The sequence below is a fragment of the Mya arenaria genome, chromosome 1, assembly GCF_026914265.1.
Source record: "Mya arenaria isolate MELC-2E11 chromosome 1, ASM2691426v1".
NCBI lineage: Eukaryota > Metazoa > Mollusca > Bivalvia > Myida > Myidae > Mya > Mya arenaria.
This window is the reverse complement of record NC_069122.1, coordinates 45,087,763-45,108,071: the sequence shown is the minus strand read 5'-3', so window position 1 is coordinate 45,108,071 and position 20,309 is coordinate 45,087,763. Positions and strand designations below refer to the sequence as shown.

Genomic DNA, 20,309 nt, shown 5'->3' with positions numbered 1-20,309 from the left:
GTAAGTTAGTTATTGGGTAATTAAAACATATTAGACCTGGCCCCAATTTTTCAAAAGTTCTTCAGCGTTATTTGATGAAGTAGTTTATTTTGTAAACATACACGTTTTACTTTATTTTAATTTTACTAAATATGTTTTTCGTGGTAATTATAAGGATAACATTTCCTTACAACCTTACACTGTTCATAGATTCTTAAGAATGAAAGCATGACGCAAATCATACAAATATAGAAATAGTGACCTTAGCTTAATCCCTCTATAAGAAATTATAGGATGTTTGGAAAGATTGGGCCCGGAGCCCGAGGGTCTGATCTCTAGTTTGGAGAAGAACAGAAATAAAGAATATATATCTTTTCTCGCATAAATATTTCATACGAACAGAAAATTAAAAATAATGGTTATACAATTAGTTTAAATATTAAATAAATATACACATATGCCAAAGCATGAAGATGTGCAAAGTTGCATGACCATCCGTTAAAATCTTAGCAGATGGAAAATAATAATAATAACCATATAAATAACCATTGTTTTGCCATAGCCATTCATTTATTCAATGACTATAATTATGTCGGAAAATATAGCTGCATTGTGCTACATGAAGTACAAATGCGCCTTGATTACAACCAGGTTCATCTTATAGTTCCCATTGTGAGTTTGTTAAACCACCGAAAATACACTTGTCTTCAATTGAATAATGATGTGTTTTTCTCTCACTTTATTTCTGACTCAAACGAGTTTTTTTTTTTACTTTGAACGTCTGGAGACGAGTTATTTTCCTTCCATCGCGATGATAACGCTACCATCCAATCTCTTGCTTCTGTCGGCGACGTAGTCTTAAAAACGAGACCGTTAAACTGGCCGGGATCAACTCCCTCTGTTTTGTTTTTTGCTTGGCCAGGATCTGCTTCCGGTTTTGTGTCTTTGGAGATATCGATAGAACGAGATGGTTTCGGCGAACAAATACGCGTTTGCTTGTTGACAATGCTGGCAATCTCAACATATGCGGGGTCATTTTTGGAAATATTACAGCGACATTTGTCCAACGTCAAACAACCAAAGCAGAATGTTTTATCATCGTCCGAGTAAAGTTTTGCACGAGTACATTTTCCAGAACGGCGGATTTCTAAATATGCCGGGTGTTGACAACTTTTATTCCCTTGTGAGCTGACAATCTCTACTTTTCCACTCTTGACGAAAGTGTCGTCAGACATGTCAACATCTTCCCTTTCTTGTAGCAAAAACCGCTGTCGAATGAACCTTGGCGACACCAAAGCGAGCACCGACTTCATGGCGGAGTGGTGAAACTCGGTACTACTGTCCACTTGCTTTCAAGATCTCGTGACAAATTTAATTTTGTCAATTGTCTTCTGTTTATATGGTTTATCCAATTTCCTTATAAAACACTTTGTAATTATTTATATATTATATAGGTATAACTGTAATTTATTTATGGCATATATGTACTTATATTGTTTTAATTGAAATGTATATTATCAATATCACAATGTCCTTTATCTTAACTGAAAACTTTTTGATACTCAAGTCTCTTATATATATATATATATAGGTATATTAACACATACATGACGTGCATCAGGCTTAGAGTGTTGATGTAAACATGTAACGATGGTTGTCAACAACTTCAGCATAAACAAGCTGATAAGGCAAACCTGATTCTTTCCATCAATATTCGCAATTAGCGGGTTCTTTCCGGCGCGGTGCGGAATCAATCCGTCATATTTACATTGAAAAATGGAATGTTGCAGTAGAGACAAGTCGGACAAACGTCAATAGTTATAAGTATAATTGTGATTTAATATTCAAAGAATAACTTTGGCTATATTCTGTCACTCGCAGCCGATACTATCTAATATATGCGTGTTTGATGATGATGTTGTTGTTGTTTACAGTCGGAAAAGAAGATCCAATCTCTATAGAACCAAGAATTAAATGCAAGAAAAACTGGATTCGTTCCAAGTAACTACTAGATGTATATCTAATGACGGGAACCGTCGGGATATCAAATCCCTGAGAGCGGCCCTAAAGGAACCAAATCGACCATAGAGGAACTCACGAAGATAACTATCTACAGCTAATGACAGCGAAAAATTACGAAAGGAAATGTTGATCAAACTATTCTGAATAAATTAAACTATACGGGACGTTTCTATCATTTTTCGCTATTCTGGTTTAGTTTGCATGTATTTTTTTTTATATATTTCTTAATAAAATAAGCAAAAAGTTTTAACTTCAAACATTTACCATGTTTCGAGTGAACCTTGTTTGCAAATCACTATCCAGGTTTTTGTCTTGTCACCCAACAGTTTGCCAATGACATTTACATCAATGGCGTAATGTTATAAATGTAAATACAACCATACGACAGATAAATGGAGGCAACAAACTGCGGCTATACAGAACTTTTAACCAAACATATAAAACAGAATACTATGTTCAGAGCCCATCTATTACCCGCCTTGACAGAAGTGCGTTAGCTAAATTTAGATGTGGGGTGGCGCCATTAAAACTCGAAACGGGCCGCTATGAATCACTCAATGTTGAACAAAGAACCTGTTTTAACTGTCATAACATAGTAGAAGATGAATGTCATGTTTTATTATATTGTCCTATATATAATAATCTACGACATTTACTGATGTTAAAGTTATTGATATTAATGATAATTTCAATTCATTATCGGATAACAAAAAACTTTCATTCCTTCTTTCAAATGAAACTATTGTTAAATACAGTGCCAACACCTGTCCTGATATCCTAAAACTCCAACGTCAGTATCTGTATAACAAGTAATTAGTGTTTATATGTTTTATTGCATGTTTTGTACAATAATGATTATTCTCACCTTATCTTTATTACTGAATATTTTAAGTTATATTGCATGTTTTAAAATTGATATATTTTATTGTTTTTTATTGAGCAAATAGTCTCTCATAACTCCATGAGGAGTGGTTTTATACATTATTATTTCATGTTTTATCTGTATTTATCCCATGAATGTATAAAAGTGGGACTTTGAATAATTTTTTGTCTTTTCTGTCGATACAACCAAGTATGTAAGGCATTTCATGCATGCATGATTTCTGGGATATAACCAAAGCTTTTGACAAACCTTGGAATAATAACTATTCGTGTTTTTATCTGGTCACTCAACAGTTTGCCAATGACATATACAACCAAGTATGTAAGGCATTTCATGCATGCATGTTTTCTGTGATATTTCCAAAGCTTTTGACAAACCTTGGAATAAGGTCTATTTTTTTAAAATACACCAGTAGGGTATTGAAGACAAGGTGAATGACTTATTTGTTCATTATTTGTAGCATACTCAAAAGGTCATTGCTTGACAATCATTATATGAAGTTCGTAACCTCAATATAGATGTACCTTGAAGTGGCACTCGTTTTTAAAATCAATACATAAATTATACATGTATACAAACATAAATTTTGAATGATACAACTTTAACTACTTACTAAATACTGCATTTATGGAAATTATTAATAACTGATAACAATATTATAACCGTGTTTGTGTAAAGCAGAAAACGCAAAAACATTAAATGATTGGTGAGTGCTTAAAGATTTTCAGTGATCTACTCTAGTCTCATAAAGTAGAAATATCGTGTTTTCTGTACCTTTCTTTCAAACTGAATTCGGTATCTTTCCTAAAACCATTTATTTATCCTTTTTGGTATATCAAAACAATTGTATTAATTGTGGTAAATCTTGGGAGTAAGAGTATTGATCAGTACTAAAGCCGTAGACAAAATATTTTATAATTACGACTTCTTTTCAAATAGATTGGTTTACCAACTTATAAATACAAAATATCTTGAGGAATAAGATTGAATGCATTGTGAACTGATTCACTAAGTGGTCTTATCTAGAATGACAGCAACTAGAACTGCAGATGCCACAAGGGTAATTGATTAACATTAGGTGTAATTTAAGACGTTCACGTTGAAAAAGCATACGATAATGCAAACTGTCAGTTGCTAACATGTCATATGTCTGTTGAAAAGAGTACAGCGTAAATGTTTTAATTAATTGTGGAATGCAACTGAGGCGGCGTTTAAAATGCATTTGTTATTTACGCTATGGTTTGATTAAAACGATACATTAACAAACCCCGCTGCGCATTTTGGGGGTTGTTGGAACGCGAGGCAATTACTTGCGAGATGAAAGCAATATAGTTAATATACCCTAGTACATATAGGTTTATCAGTTACTGTTATGAAACTAGCTAAATGCACTAAAATATCTTCAATTTACATAACCTATTCCTAGCTAACGACAGTCACTTATCGGATAAAGTTTGTGCCCACTCTATTTTTTGGATTTGATTTTAATTACCTATTTATAAACAGAATTGTGAAAAAAAATAAACAGCTTCTCACGCCTACATTTCTTCAACACTATCAGCGCTAACATTTATCAGGATATTTACACATTGCTTTCATCACGTTAGTTTATAGCTAGTGTAAAGTTAAATAAGTAAAACCCGATATTGGCTGAGGAAGTTTTGACTATTTGTGGTTGGTAAGGTAAGGCAGGGCCTTGTAGTCAACACATTTCAATTTTCTGCGTACTCATCTATAATCATCTATCCCCTCGATTCCTTACTAATATATATTGAATATTCTTTCGCTTCCTTTCAAATACGCATTACCGTTGCAATTTTATGAACGTATTTTAATAGAGTGGTCGTTGATTTGCACTATTTTAAACCGAATAAGACCATGCGTTTCATGTCCAAAAGTAGATCTCATTATACCAGATTGCTATTTGCGGTACTTCAATTTAAAATAGGCATATTGAACAGTGTAATTAGTGTAACACTTATCTTAAAATATTTTTGAATGGGAGCCATCTACCTTTACAAAGTTGTTTAAAAGTTCTTCAAGCAAAGGGATGACATTTGCGATGTCATATGTTTTCGTGTCAAAAACAAAACTGGTGTTAATTAAGGTGATATATAAGGCATCATGAGTCACCTTGACCACGAAGCCTAACTTTTAAGTTTCCTTAAGGCCAAATTAGATCATCCGATAATTGCATGTTGATGTTTTTAACATTTCAAGTTCAATTTACCATAAAGCAAATATTGTTTACTAGTATTTACTGTAATGGCACGCTATCTCGATCATCATTCACGTTTAATGGCCATAACAGTAAATCAACTATTTAAATCAAGCAAACTACAACATCACATTTATATTTTCAGATAGGCAATATAAAAAGAACAAATTAAACAAATATTTAAATATGATAAAACTAAAACATGAGTCGATGAAATAGTAGAGTGCATATATTTCATGAACTATTAAACTATTTTAGTCCCGATTCACTAATGCAGGCGTCACACAGTCTCGATATTGACATGAGATGGACCCACGATAGTGAGGGCATCTTAGGCCATCGTATGACTGCCGGTGGAGTTTCTCAAGCTCCGGCAGTAACTTCGTGAGCTGTTGCAAAAATTCTTTGCATGCCAAAATCATATCCCGAAGATCTTGCGAATATTCATTTTCGTGTTGAATTAGTGTGTGTGAATTCATTTTGCCCTTTGTCAGAACATCGTGGGGGGCATCTTGTCAACTCGTGCCACCTTCGTCATTACTTCGTGTGGTCATCGGTGCCATCGGGCATTAATGCCTCACGATTACAGTACTCAGGAAACAAGAAGCGGCCCGATTGTCTAAGAAAGGCAGCGCGACTACTTGTAGCTGTCGCAGTACTGTCGAGTAGCCATCGTTTAGCCATTGTTTTATAGTGCGTTGACATCGATATGGGACCACGGTGTCGGCGAAGACAGCCGATTTTGAGTAACCCACGCGTTTCCCATGTGTCATGGTAACGTGGGCGTATAAATGGCCAGCCTCAGATCATCTTCCTCATTGGTTAAGGCGTCCGCCTACGGAGCGGGAGGTCGTGGGTTCGATCCCGGGCCGCGTTATACCGAAAGACGTTAAAAGCTGGTACAAGTAGTTCCCTTGCCTGGCGCTCGGCATTAAAGGGTAGTACTTGGAAAAGTGGTGTACTCAGTACTGGTTCAACCCAGGAAAGTTGTATCCCGTGTATCGGTGCTTTACACCGAGCACGTTAAAGAACCAAGAGGTCTCTTCGCAAAGAGCTAGGGTATCGCACCCGGATCTCTTGTATCTCACTCTGTTTCTTCAAGTCTTACAATGTCTGGATTTGATTGCGAATTGCTGTCACTTCTATCTCATGTCACTTATGGCATTTGAAAAAAAACACAATTTAAGTCGTGATGGCGTCACGGCGGGGTCAAGCCATAATGCAGCCAATGGGCGCGGGCAGACCTTGATAAACTAAAATAAACAAACATCTTCCTCAGTCTGTCAAACCGACAGACGGTAAAATACGGTACCAATAGCTCCATTGCTAGTGCTAGGCATCAAAGGGATAGAAATTGGAATATGGTGTACTCAGTACTGGTCTAACCCAGGAAAATTGCATACCGTATCGGTGATTTACACCGAGCACGTTGAATAACCAAGAGGTCTATTCACAAAAGGCTTTGGAGATCGCACCCAGATCTCTCGTATCTTTCTCTGTTTCTTCAAGTTTTCTTATTCCTAGATTTAACTGCGAAATGCAGCTACTTCTATCTCATGTCACTAATGGCATTTTAAACACTTCTTAAGTCGTGGTTGGCAAGCCATATAATGCAGCCATTAGGCGCGGGCAGGCACTGATACACTCAAATAAACAAGCAAACATCTTCCTCAATCAGTCCTGAGATACTCTACAGAGTACATGCGTGTGTGTACCCCAATGCTTGAATCTCAATGAATCACAATTCACTTCCTGCAGAATTACCTACTTTGATGATGAGCCGACCAGAAAACAGAAGGCGATAGTATTGCTTTTTATGCACCTTAGACAGGCTAAGTAATTCCTCTTAAAGGCAAAGATATTTTTTCACTTTGTCATTTCTTGCTTTTTGCCTTTCTAGCTTTCTACAAGGTATATTTCTTGTTTTTTAGTTATTTTTATTATCTAGGGTAGGGGCAAACATTGGCGAGTAGCATACCGATGTCTACGTGGGAAAGGAAGTGACTGTCTGACAAAAAAAGAGGACGTAATGGGCAATGAAGCATCTACTTAATGAGCTACAGACAGGAGATGAGAATGCCTTCTACAACTACATTGTACTTCCAAGAGACTTTTCGATGAGATTCCGTGAAGGGTAGAAGGAGAAGAGAAAAGAAGGACACATGGTACAGAAAGTCTATATCTACCACATCTGACATGCGGTGTCAATTATTCAAGCCTGCCTTACAACTTCAGAGCTACTTCGAATACCATCTCCCTCAACATTGATGAAGCATGCGATGTCATCAGAGTCGAGTTTGCTGCTGAAGGTATGCAGTGTCCTTACTACAACTTTGCAGTTTGAGAATATATGACAATTTCCACTTGCCGTGGTGCTCTGGCGTCACCTATACTTGGAATACTAAGACTCGCTCTGTGTACAGAAACAACAAAGGGATTCTTTTCCAATGTCCTCTTGACCTTGGTCGACGTTGACAACACATTTCTCTGGATTTATTTTGGCCTTGATGGTTAAGTAACGATGCCACATTCTGCAATGGGTCAGAAATGAAGAAAGGCCTGGACAGTGTGTTTACCACGTGATAAATTACGTCATATATGCTACCACGGAAGGCAACATTTTGCTTAAAATGAAATCTTAAATCAAAGATAACTTTTCTTTTACAACACCATTTTAAATGAAACAAATGCCAGTCTATGCCGCTTAAAGAGCCCCGTATTTTGTTTTATTACCGTAGTTTGATAAAGTCATTAGTTTTATCAAACACTTAGACAAACCTGTTTCCAAAATAATGTTTTGACAGTGCTCCGTCAGACGGCCGTATTGCGAAAAGGTTTGTCGAAGTGTTTAAAGAAACTAAACTCTCAATCAAAATCTGGTAAAAGATCGAAGGCAGGGCTCCGTAAGCTGCGTAGACTGCACTATGTTTCAATTAAAATGGTAAAGAAATTGTGAAGATATCTTTGTTTAGTCTTTTTTATAGCAAAATATTGCCTTCCGACGTAGCATTTATGACGCAATTTATCACGTGGTGTACACACACTGCTGGAGAGGCCTGGAGAGGCCGAACAACATATTCAATTCATATTCCAAAGAGAAATCTCAATCTAGTTATAACGTTCCTATCCCCTAGTTTATATTAGGGGACACCGCTTTGAGACTGAACGTTTGATACTATCGAGACCTAGTTCGAACTAATCGTACTTTCAATACGAGGTCTTGTAGCCATCGTGTGGCTTTCATGTGTCCTGTGGGAAAACTTCTTCATAAAAAAATCATGATTTCGTGTTGTCTTCTTGTGTGGTTCGGATGACTTTGTGTGACCTCCTGTAGACATCGTACTTGGTTCGGATGTTGATAACCAAGTTCGGGGCTTTATTCGCGCGAAATCTAAAGTTCCATATTCGTATGGCCATCTGGTGCCCATTACGGGAGAGTGCTACGCCTACATAAAGAAGCAAATCTGAAATCTTCTCCTATACATGAACATGTATATTTACATGCGTAGACGGGACTCTTGTTTGACCAATTATAGGTGATTATTCCCGCTGCCCTTACACACCACCTGCAGGTCTCCTATGTACAAATGAGTTTGCAACTGATTTGAGCCATTGGCGTAAATGATGCGACGTTTTAAAATTTGGTATTTTTATTTTTCCGACAAACAAAGTTTGAAAGAGGCAATGGAGTCACCCTGCGGTCGAACGCTCGGTCGGTCTAATACGATTTTCCTTGTCCTGAGAATAACTTGAACACTACTGGATGGAATCTATCTAAACTTCATATGATGATAGAACATAATGAGAGAAATTGAAGTGTACAAAAACCATAGAACCATAACTCTATTTCAGTAACCACAGAATTATTCCCCTTTGTTACTTTTCCTTGTCCGGAGCATAACTTAAAAACTACTTGATTGAATTAAATAAAAACTTCATTCAATGGTAAAGCACAATTAGAGAAAGTGAAGTGTGAACGAACCATTACTATATTTTAGCTAATAATAAAGTGATTGGACTTTGTTACTTGTTCTTGTCCGAAGCATAACTTGAAAACTACTTCATGGAATTCAAAAAACTTCATACAATGATAGAACATACTTAAGGGAAGCGCAGAATGTAAGAAACATATCTATATTTTAGATAATTACAGAGTTATTGCCGTTTTATGTCCGAAGCATTAATTATTTCAAAACTACTTGATGGATTTTTTTATTAAACAACACACAATGGTAAAACACGATGAGAGGACGTGCAGTGTACAGGAACCATAACTAAATTTCAGCTAATAACAGAGTAATTTCTCTTTGTTTTGTTTTTCTTTTCCGCCGCATATCTTGAAAACCAAAAGATGTAATTTAATTCAAATGCATATAATGGTAAAACACAATGAGAGAAAGTCCAGTATACAATAAGAATCATAACTCTATTTCAGCTAAATACATAGTTATTTCCCTTTGTTTTTCTTTCTTGTTATCAGCGTTTAATCTAAATTTGCAATGCATTTTAATTATACAACATGCTTAAAGCATAATGAGTGTAAATGCAGTGTACAATATAAAATAGTGTACACAGGAACCCTTAATCTATTATCTAAAAAGCCCATTATAAGGGCCAAAACATATTGTGTGGTTAGGTTTACATCTTGTCCAAACACAGGTAGGGGAGGTAGGATTTCTATTCTTTCATTGGAGTATAAATTTCATCATTGGGAAATGACATAAAAGTATTCTTTAGAAAAACACACTTTAAAAAACACATATTAAAACACACACTTTTCACTCTTTTTACAATCGTATATCTGAAAGAAGAGGTTGACTAAATATGGTATCAAGATTATAAGAAAACATATTCTACAGCATAAAAAGTACTTGAGTAAATGTTCAAAAACAATTAATTGTACTCTTGTACAGTTTTTGCTGTATATACATTTTTGTTATCTTTACCAAAGATTTTAATCAACATCTTCTATAGGAAAATGCACTTTTAAAAATCAGTAAAAACATTTGCGACTTTTGATGTTTTGTGGAAAAACGAGTTGAGATAGTGTTAACGTATTTTAAAATTATTAAAATTAACAATTTGCAGCTTCACAATGCCTTAATTCGACTTGGCGCCCGTATAACTTGTAATTTATTCAGTACAAACACTTTACAGTATATCTCATAATGAAATGTGAAGCGAAACAATTATCCTGAAACACATGCTACTGTCATGCCTTTGAGAAAACGATGAAATAATCATACCTAAGCCCATGTGTGTGGTTCATACATAAACTCAAATGTAATTTACATTTTCCGTTTGATCGCGATGTAGATGTTTTCTTTCAAAAGGCCTGAGAGTAATGTTGAAATTGAAACCATTAACTTGAGTGCAATTCAATGATCCTATCACTATTTATTGCGATTAACCAGCCAAACACATTCTGGGCTTAAAAGTGCAAGGTTGAAGAATAAGAAAGACAAGCATCTAAGCATATTCAGTACAGTCTATTGACAGACAGACAGACAGACAGGCAGGCAGGCAGGCAGACGGTCGGACAGAAGGTCGGACGGACGGATGGATGTCTGTGGACGGAAGGATGGACGGACAGACAGTCAGACAGACGGAAAAATACCTACGTGTCTGTGTGCGTGCGTTTGTGTGTTTGTGTGTGCGTGACTGAGAATGACTCTTCAGAAAAAAATAGTGCACCTAAGAAAGTTTAAAGGCAAATGCCAACCATCAGGTGATAATTTGAGGCTGACGTAGTTTCATGTACGCAGGCGATCTTGCTAATGAATACTGTTTTAAGTTTTTCCGGATCGACAATCGCTGACGTAGTGGACGGCTTACTCTCGAAGGAAATTTAGAAATAGGATTGTATTTCAAATACTGTGGTTCATGAATATAGACTAACAAAACGTACAGCCCTTGAGAAATCAAATAGAACATATTGTGTATTGATAAATGGACTGGCCTTATCTAGATTGACAACAGCAAGACTTATTGTCGCCACAAATACTTGATTTACAAACACGTCATAAATATGATTATTACAATCACTCAGGCACAATAGTTCAATAAAGTTAATAAAATACAAAATAGTTGGTAACATAACATAACATTTGGTATTTGAATGTCAAAATAGATATTCATCGATATCGACTCGACACAAAGCCATCCTTCTTCGTATTAGTATAATTAAGCTTTTATTGACACTGCTGACTAAACTTATTTGTCCTCATGTTGTCATGTATGTATGACCTGAGTGTAATAAAGATATTTGTTGATATCCGAATAATTTTTTTTGTAGAATCAATAAAATAATAAACATGATGCCTACAATTGTGGTCTTGTGTATAAAGTAATAATACATTTCTTGTACTGTAGTTTATCAGTGCTAAAATTGAAAGATAACAAAAACAAAAAATAAAGCTACAGAAATGAAACACATTTTGGAAGTTGAACTCAATACGGAATGCCCAGTTTTATTTTTAGAATGTATAAAATACTTCATAATGTGTATCCACTAGAACCAATTAAAGCTAAAACAAGAGCAGTCACAGACTGCCATATTCCCCGCCACAATAAGACCAGCATTAACTTTGCATTACGACAACGGATAAGAATGAAAATTAATTAACAGAGGACAATAAATAAAAATATGGCAGTAACAGTTCTTTAGCGTTGCACTTCTCCTCAATGAGATCTATCTGTATAATGTTATCTTAACGCAATAACTCAACAAGAGATGTTTGTCAAACATTATGCCCCCACCACCCGCCCCCACACTGAGCGCCATGTAGTTAGGATTATTGGGACAATTGAATGAAATTGGCATTGACCGAAATGACAGCTTATTTGTCATTTACATTGGATGCCTTTGAGGCATTTTTTAGAGTATGACCATTCAAAGTGTGAGGATAGTAGGTACAGGTTTTTAATCATGTTCAGATGATGACCGATATTTGCAGATAAAAATGCATCCTCTTAGCAGAAAGAAGTAAGTAAATATAACAAAACTTTAATGATGAATGTAAGTTATGACCATGACCTTTGACTCTATGACCTCAAAATCCATATGAGTCATCAACTCGTCACCGAAAACCTAAATGTTAAGTTTGATGGCCATGGGTGCAGGCATTGTCAAGTTTTCACACAGACAAGCTTTTTGCGTAAAAGGTCACTGGGACCTTGACCTTTGACCTGCTGACCCTTAAAATCAAAAGGGGTATTCTACAGGTCAGGCCCAGCATCCAAGTCAAGTTTGAGGGCCATGGGTGCACGCATTGTCAAGTTATCACTCAAACAACATATTCGCATTCAAATTCACTTCGACCTTGACCTTTGACCCGATGACTAGTCAAATTAATAGGGGTTATCAACTGGTCAGGCCCAGCTTCCATGTCAAGTTTGATGACCATACGTCCAGACATTGTTGAATTATCACTCTGACAACCTTTTATCATGCATGGTCATTGTGAACTTAACCTTTGAAACGATGACCCCTTAAATGAATAGGGGTCGTCTACTGGTCAGGCCTAGCCTCCATGTCAAGTTTGATGACCATAGGTCTAAGCATTGTTGAATTATCACTCGGAAAAGATTTAAAATCATTTTACCATCGAAAGCAACTGTGACCTTGACCTTTGACCAGATGACCCTTAAAATCAATAGGAGTCATTTACTGGTCAGGTCCAATCTCCAAATTAAGTTTGAGGGCCATGGGTGCAGGCATTTTGGAGTTATCACTCGGACAACCTTCCATCATTCAATGCCACTGTGACCTTAACTTTTTGGCTGGTGACCCCCAAAATATAAGTCATCTCCTGGACAAGCCCAACCGCCAAGTCAAGTATGAGGGTCATGGGTGCAGCCATTGTCCGGTTATAACTCGGACAACCTTTTATCATTCAATGTCACACTGTGACCTTGACCTTTGGCCAGATGACCCCCAAAATCAATATGGGTCAACTACTGGTCAGGTTCAACTTCCAAGTCAAGTTTTAGGACCATGGGTGCAGGCACTTATCACTCGGACAACATTTTATCATTCAAGGTCACTGTGACCTTGACATTTGATCAGATGAACCATACAATTAAAAGAGGCCCAGGCCCAGCCTTCATGTCAAGTTTGATGACCATATGTCTAGGCATTATTGAGTTATCACTCGGACAAGCTTCAAAATACTTTGACCATTAAAAGTCACTTTGACTTTGACCTTTGACCAGATGAACCCTAAAATCAAAAGGAGTCATCTACTGGTCAAATCCAACCTTCATGTCAAGTTTGATGACCATACGTCTAGGAATTGTTTTTGTTCACTCGGACAAGTTTTGGTCTACCGACGGACCGACCGACATGTGCAAAGCAATATACCCCTCTTCTTCGAAGGGGGGCACAATAACTGCTTCCATTTCTATATTTCTATATGTTGTTATTGAATCCTTGCACTAGGTTGACGATATGAAGTTTGAAGTTAATACTCTTTTCAAGTTACGCCCAGAGCAATAACTAAAAAAACTGCACCCAGAATAATGTTTTGTATGTACTTACTGCACTTCTCCTGAGTAAGACCTATCTGTATTGAAGTTTGGAGTCAATACCTCAAAGACTTTTCAAGTTATGCTTCGGACAAAACTGCATGCACGTACGCAGGCACTCCCACACACACAAACAGTTGACCCCCGCCCAATTTCTTTACTTTTAAAATGTGTAATTTGGCAAATTTCGAATTTGATTTTCGTTATTTTGTTATACTTCATACATTAGGCTAGGTATCTTTTCTCATATATTCTCAATTGTTTGCCTTTAATGTTAAAACAGCATTTGAAGTTCGATTCAATATGACATGAACTGTCAGTTGCTCACATGCTATAATTATGTCTGTTGATAAGCGTTTAGTGTCAACGTTTTAATAATTTGCAGAGTGGAAGTAAGTCTGCGTTCAAAATGCATTCCTTATTTACCCTATGACAGAATAAAACAATGATACAACGATATGTTCTGGGTTGTAAACATCGCATCAGTACAGCTATAAGCAGTGGCTGTACCCAGGCCCTTGCTTTGAGTTGCAGCCTTTCACATGGCAGCTGAGTATGGAGATAAAACTAATGGTTTGGCTTGGATTTTGTTCTGTATAACTATAATTTAAGCTTGAACCTAAGCCTTCTACACGATATACATCCTCATTTCGTCACAGATTCAGTCCAGGATGTAGGTTGCAACCTCTTGCTGTGCTCGGTGTATACGTTTAAGGTTAGGTTGGAATTTGTCCTTCCTTAAACGGCGTTCCGTATCATATTTGACTTGCTTTTTACTAAAGTCCAACGGACTTCGCTGGAGTCTGTGTTAGTGATGCCGTATATATGGCAAGCTGTTTCAACAATAATTCATAACACCTCATTCTCTTTTCACCAGAGGTTTGACAATGATAAATCTCTGTTGTACTCATAGCGTCATCGCGCTACAATCGTAACAACTCGGCCATCTCCGGCAAGTTTCGAGCCAATTCCTGATGGATACTGGCCGAGGTGTTCCGATTGCATCGCGCTGGTGTACGAGAGTGTAGAGCAAATTACACCAATTCGCAAGTGCCGACTCAGTGTTACATGCCTTCTTTCTTTAACTTAACACATGGCAGTGAATCAAAGCTTAGTTATACCATATCAGACCATTGCCTACCTTCCATATTTATAAGTTTTGAAGCTGAAAGGTTTGTGATTTCAAAAACTGGCTAAACATGCTGTATCTACTTTATCTATTTTTATTTTTTACATTTTTACCGCATTGAAAGTCATTTTAAAACTGTAATTGCACTAGTTTGTGGTCACTTGATTTCTTCTGGAATTATCGTTATTTTTCTTGAATATGGTAGGTTTCGATTGAAAATAGCGCAATTACAAGTGTACTTGTTACACACAATTTACAAAATGTACTCGGACAAAAATGTGTCTCGTTCGGACTGCAACACCCATTCATTATGACGTACTGATCAATCCTCGAGTAGCGTTCTAATACATGACTCATTCTGTTATACGTACGCGTATCAACATTGCAACATATTTCAAGCGTAAGGGTGCTGTTTTGTGAAATTTTTATTAAAAAAATATAATCTCATCGTCTTAGGTGAGGCTAAATGCTCTCGTAATATTTAGTGAAGCTGCTGTTCCGGGCACAATTAGATCAAACCTGTTTTTCTAAAATAGGCTGCTTGTCATATAGATAAGCTCAACAATATGATACACTTATTATTACAGAGGACATAATACAGAATCTAAGTGGTATCAAATTGTCGCATTGTCGCACTGATTTTAAGAGGAAAACAAGAAATATTTTTAAATAAGATACTTGGTCGTGGTAAACCAGCGGTTGACTAGTGTCTGAAGGTGGTTTGAATATTTGACCACACTAAAGATTATTCCTGGTTTAATTATTGACCGGTAATGGATATTTAGGCATCGAATATAAGATCAATTGAATACAGTTTTTATACGAACAGTCGAACCCCGTTGACTCGAACTCCAATGGGACCAGCGAAAATACCTCTAACCTCGGGGAATTCGAGCCAAGCGGGAATGCTTACAGTCAGTATAAAAAATCAGTCCTTTACATCAGTTCGAGCCAAGCGATTTCGAACCAACGGGGTTGGGCTGTATATATCAAATACTATAGATAAATTAATTCTTCAGAATAATTCTACACACAATAACCCGATTATATCGATGAAAGCCATGCATAATTGAACGTTCAAGCTTTGAATACTAGTATCTATGTCAAAGACCTTAGTCAAAACTAGCCATTCATTAAACTTATCTGTACATAATGAGTATGATAGTAACGTTTGTAACTTATTAAAAATTTATTAAAATCATTATAATTTTGTGCTTAAGTTGTACAGTTTATAGATAAACATTAAAGATACAATTCATAATTGAAATTGAAAGAGAATTGAATTAAATTCTATAGGATAACATGTGGTTGTTAAATCGGGGATATGATAATATGAATATATATTAAAGTTTATAAATTTGTTCCACCATACATGTATTATATAAGTAATCATATTCCATTGATTTGATCACAAGTCATGTTGGTATATTTTCAAATTTGTATTGTGTAATATATTTCTTTGAATAAACTTTCTTCTAACCATGTACATCATACATGAGCATTTTTATTCAAGTTATCACACTGAATTTAAAACAAAATATATAGGTATGCCCAAACGGGAAAGAACACTAATATTCCTCTAAATCAACATGGTTAAGGCGTAAAAAGGAGTTTCAAACGGGAAAGAACACTTATATTCCTCTAAATCAACATGGTTAAGGCGTAAAAAGGAGTTTCAAACGGGAAAGAACACTTATATTCCTCTAAATCAACATGGTTAAGGCGTAAAAAGGAGTTTCAAACGGGAAAGAACACTTATATTCCTCTAAATCAACATGGTTAAGGCGTAAAAAGGAGTTTCAAACGGGAAAGAACACTTATATTCCTCTAAATCAACATGGTTAAGGCGTAAAAAGGAGTTTCAAACGGGAAAGACTATTACTATCCCTCTTAACCAGCATGGTTAAAGCGTAAAAAGACGTTTGTTTCAGGTTTGCCGACCTACCCTTGTGTATTTCTCGATCCTAGACCATATATACTTCTTTAAGAGTTTTATACTCAAGGTTCGAATTATCGTTAAGATAATCTCAATAAACAATTCTTCATTTATCAAAATTCAATTTAAGTATGTATTTTGGCTAATTGAAATAATCGTCTTAAGTATGTTAATCTTAAAAAGTTTCGAGAAAGTTGGGGCCGATTTCTAAAATATATTTTTTATATATAATTAATAGTCTACGCAAGATACAGATGCACCCTTACTCCCAAATAAGATTTACCATAATTAATAATATTGTTCCAAAAATGATGAATACATGTCGAAAACAATGGTTTTTATGAAGGATACCGAGTTTAATTTGAAATAAATAAGCAAAAACATGGTATTTTTAACATATGAGAATTACCAATCATTTAATATGTTTGCGCTTTCTGCTATTAAATACACGTTTACAACATTGTTATCAGTAATTAATATTTTCAATAACTGTATTTTTTAGTAAGTAGTTAAGGCTTATCAGTCAAAATTGATGTTTGTTATACATGTGTATTGATTGATTTTGAATAAGAGTGTCACTTAAAGTCTGTAAAGCTTAACAAGTTTCGAGAAATTTGGGCCTGACTTCTAGAATATAAATATATTTTATAAATAATAGTCTACTCGCCATTTCGACGATCTCCACTAGAGGTAGAACTACGACTTAAACATTCCCTTAAACAGTTGCGACATTTTACTATCAAATATGCAATAAATTAAATGTGTTGTGACTTCAAAGACTACTGTCAAACGTATTATGTCAAAGTGGGGAACGTAAACACATGCTTTGGGCATACGCTTATAGGAACTGGTGTATAAAGCTGTATACAGACAAAATGTGACAACTTATCTGTCCTATTTTGACAAGATAAACAATTGAAAAAATATACATTTCAAAATCAGGCCTAGGTTTTTTTTATAAAAAACATAGTTGTGAATTTCTTTATGATGCATGCAGTCAACGTATTTTTTTCGCAATCTGTTTTACGTTTTGACGGTTTTTCATTATCATTTTTAATAGCAACAGTTTTGGAGGTAATTACACTTGCCTTACACATATGTTACCTCGGCACAGTGTACTGCCGCGGTTGCGCGTTATCATGGTATGAAAGGGACCGTTTAGAGAAAAGCGCAACACAAACACATTGCGTATTTTTTACATGAAACGATAGGAAATATATTGCGGGTTAAAACGGTACTGGTATATATATATATATATATATATATATATATATATATATATATATATACATATATATATATATATATATATATATATATATATATATATATATTGTTACACTTGACAACTCTATAGTGTTATGGGAACGCCAGTCCTGTTTATTTTGTATCATCCTTCGTATTAGTTGTCTGGTGTTTTTTCCCTAAAAAACGCGATTTTCCAAATTCCCAATTATTCGTATATTGATAAAATATACATAGAAAATGTGAATTTTAGCTGATTATTTGGTTATATTACATAAACAATGGTAAATCATCACCAAAATTAGCAAGGATACATCAACAAACCGAGGCGATCTTTTTGTTCCTGAAGTCACAGAAAAACAGTAAGCTATCGAAACCGACCCAGCAATGTTAAAGGGACTAGACACCAGATGGTCCCCAAATCGGCACATACAATATTTCCTCAAAATTAAGTTGTCAATATGAGCTAGTATGATGCCGAAAATACATCATTTTTCATGATTAGAATACTACGTTGACGCTGTCTAAGCTGAGTCTCCGCGATTAAAAAAGCGCATGATGGCTTCCTTTTCAGCGTGTATATTTAGCATGCAAAGGTCACTTGATTAGTAGAGATAGATATACCGACACTATTTTTAAATTTGCAGGGATTTACGTGGTAGACAACCCATTAAATTGCGAATTGGAAAAAACCCGTAAAAACTGCGAAAGTTACAAGACAGTGTCGTAAGCGATGTGATACATCAGTAAGTTATGCAGTGTAAACAACGATATTAATTCTGTGTAAAGTTTTGACTATCTTATTTTTTTCTTGCAATGGTATCATCTGGTGTCTAGTCCCTTTAACTTCTATACCTTTATTGTATAATGCCAAGAAGAGTATTTCTGTTTACCTTTATATCATTATACTAACTCCAGTCTACAAAGACTCACATCAAATCTCCTGAAAAGTTACTTACTTTGTATAACAAGAGCATATATTGAATCGAAGTCCACGTTCATGAGATTGTCCAGGGTTATCACGTGACTTGTCAACTCTCCATTAATTTAAACTATGTGCGTTTATATACCAGAATGGTTTGGCATTACGAAAATGTCAACATGTCATCATTACATTATGACAGCATAAAGAAAAAAACGCTGCAAGCTCAATTTTAGAGAAACGATAACTATAATGTTTTTGGATTTTACCTTTTTACTCCTAAGTGGTCAAAATTATATTTTGTCTACTGGAATGACATTATTTTTCAAGTACATTTATTTTGGTAAATCCGAAGTCAGCTGTTTTCGATTTTAATCAGATAAATCGGTAAATTAAATAGAGGCTGGGCCGGTGAAAAAAATATATGCTCGACCACTAAGCCGGTTAAAAGGTTATTAGAAGTGTTGCAGAATCAAACGCAAATGAGATCGATAATCGAATCGAATTAAAAGGAGTATTTCGATCAAATAATTCAAGAAAAATCGAAACTCAACATTTTTAATAGCATTTGCATGTATTCCAATAAATTGTTTTCAAAATAAATACTGACAAATTACCTTTACCCATTACTTAAAAAGCTCGGGGTACTAAATTATTTATTTGTTGTTTTCTGCAATTATATATGGTGTCTAATAGTTTACATTATTACATAAACAATAATATAAACATGTAAATAAAATCATGTACAAGTTCAATACATTTGATTAATAACAGTACACAATGTGACATGCTCGTATTTTGGCTAGAAGCAATAATGGTGAGAACGGCCACGGGTACTGAACAGTGACACACAATGTGATCTATATATTTTAATATTGAGTGTAAAATTTACCCTTGTAAAGTGTATCCTTCAATAAATATATCCCCTGTCCGCTAAAACTCCAAACTCTGTAGTTCACAATCGGTCAGCTGTGTTAGTGTTTTTACAAGCTGGATGCCCACGATCTGTCGTGTTGCACGACAAACTGCTTGACTGCACAATCCGCGTTTGATGGGGGAGATCTAGTTATAACGTCCAGAATGCAAAGCGTAGGCTGTGGGGCGTGTTTGTCATTTTGCATTCGTCTTACTATTTAAATTTATAAGCAACAGGATCTCCCCCGACGTAAAGCTTAGAGTCTGAATCTATGATTGAGCCAGAAATGCTTGCATTATTCATTTCTCCTTTGCTGCATTTTGTACGAAGTTACTAATAGTTTCTTGGCAATAAATATTATTCGTTCCCTCTTTTTTCATTGCCATGTCCTGGTATACAATAAAAGTGACTATCATTTCGCAAAGTTTATCACGAATAGAGAGTTAAAAGTTTTATTGAAGGGCTTGGATGGCGTAAAATATTGAAATCGTCTTTGATGGCAATTTTGAATGAATTGTAATGCATTTTTAAGA

General features: G+C 35.5%; 1 protein-coding gene across 1 annotated transcript in view; it reads right to left on the bottom strand.

Moving 5' to 3' along the window:
* LOC128234405 (collagen alpha-1(VIII) chain-like) overlaps nucleotides 1–19,947 on the bottom strand; it is a 35,621-nt gene extending 15,674 nt beyond the window's left edge. Inside the window, exon 1 of the mRNA XM_052948665.1 lies at nucleotides 19,753–19,947. The gene's annotated coding sequence lies outside the window, so the exon portion shown is untranslated. The remainder of the gene's footprint in view (nucleotides 1–19,752) is intronic.
* Between the last annotated feature and the right edge of the window lie 362 nt (nucleotides 19,948–20,309).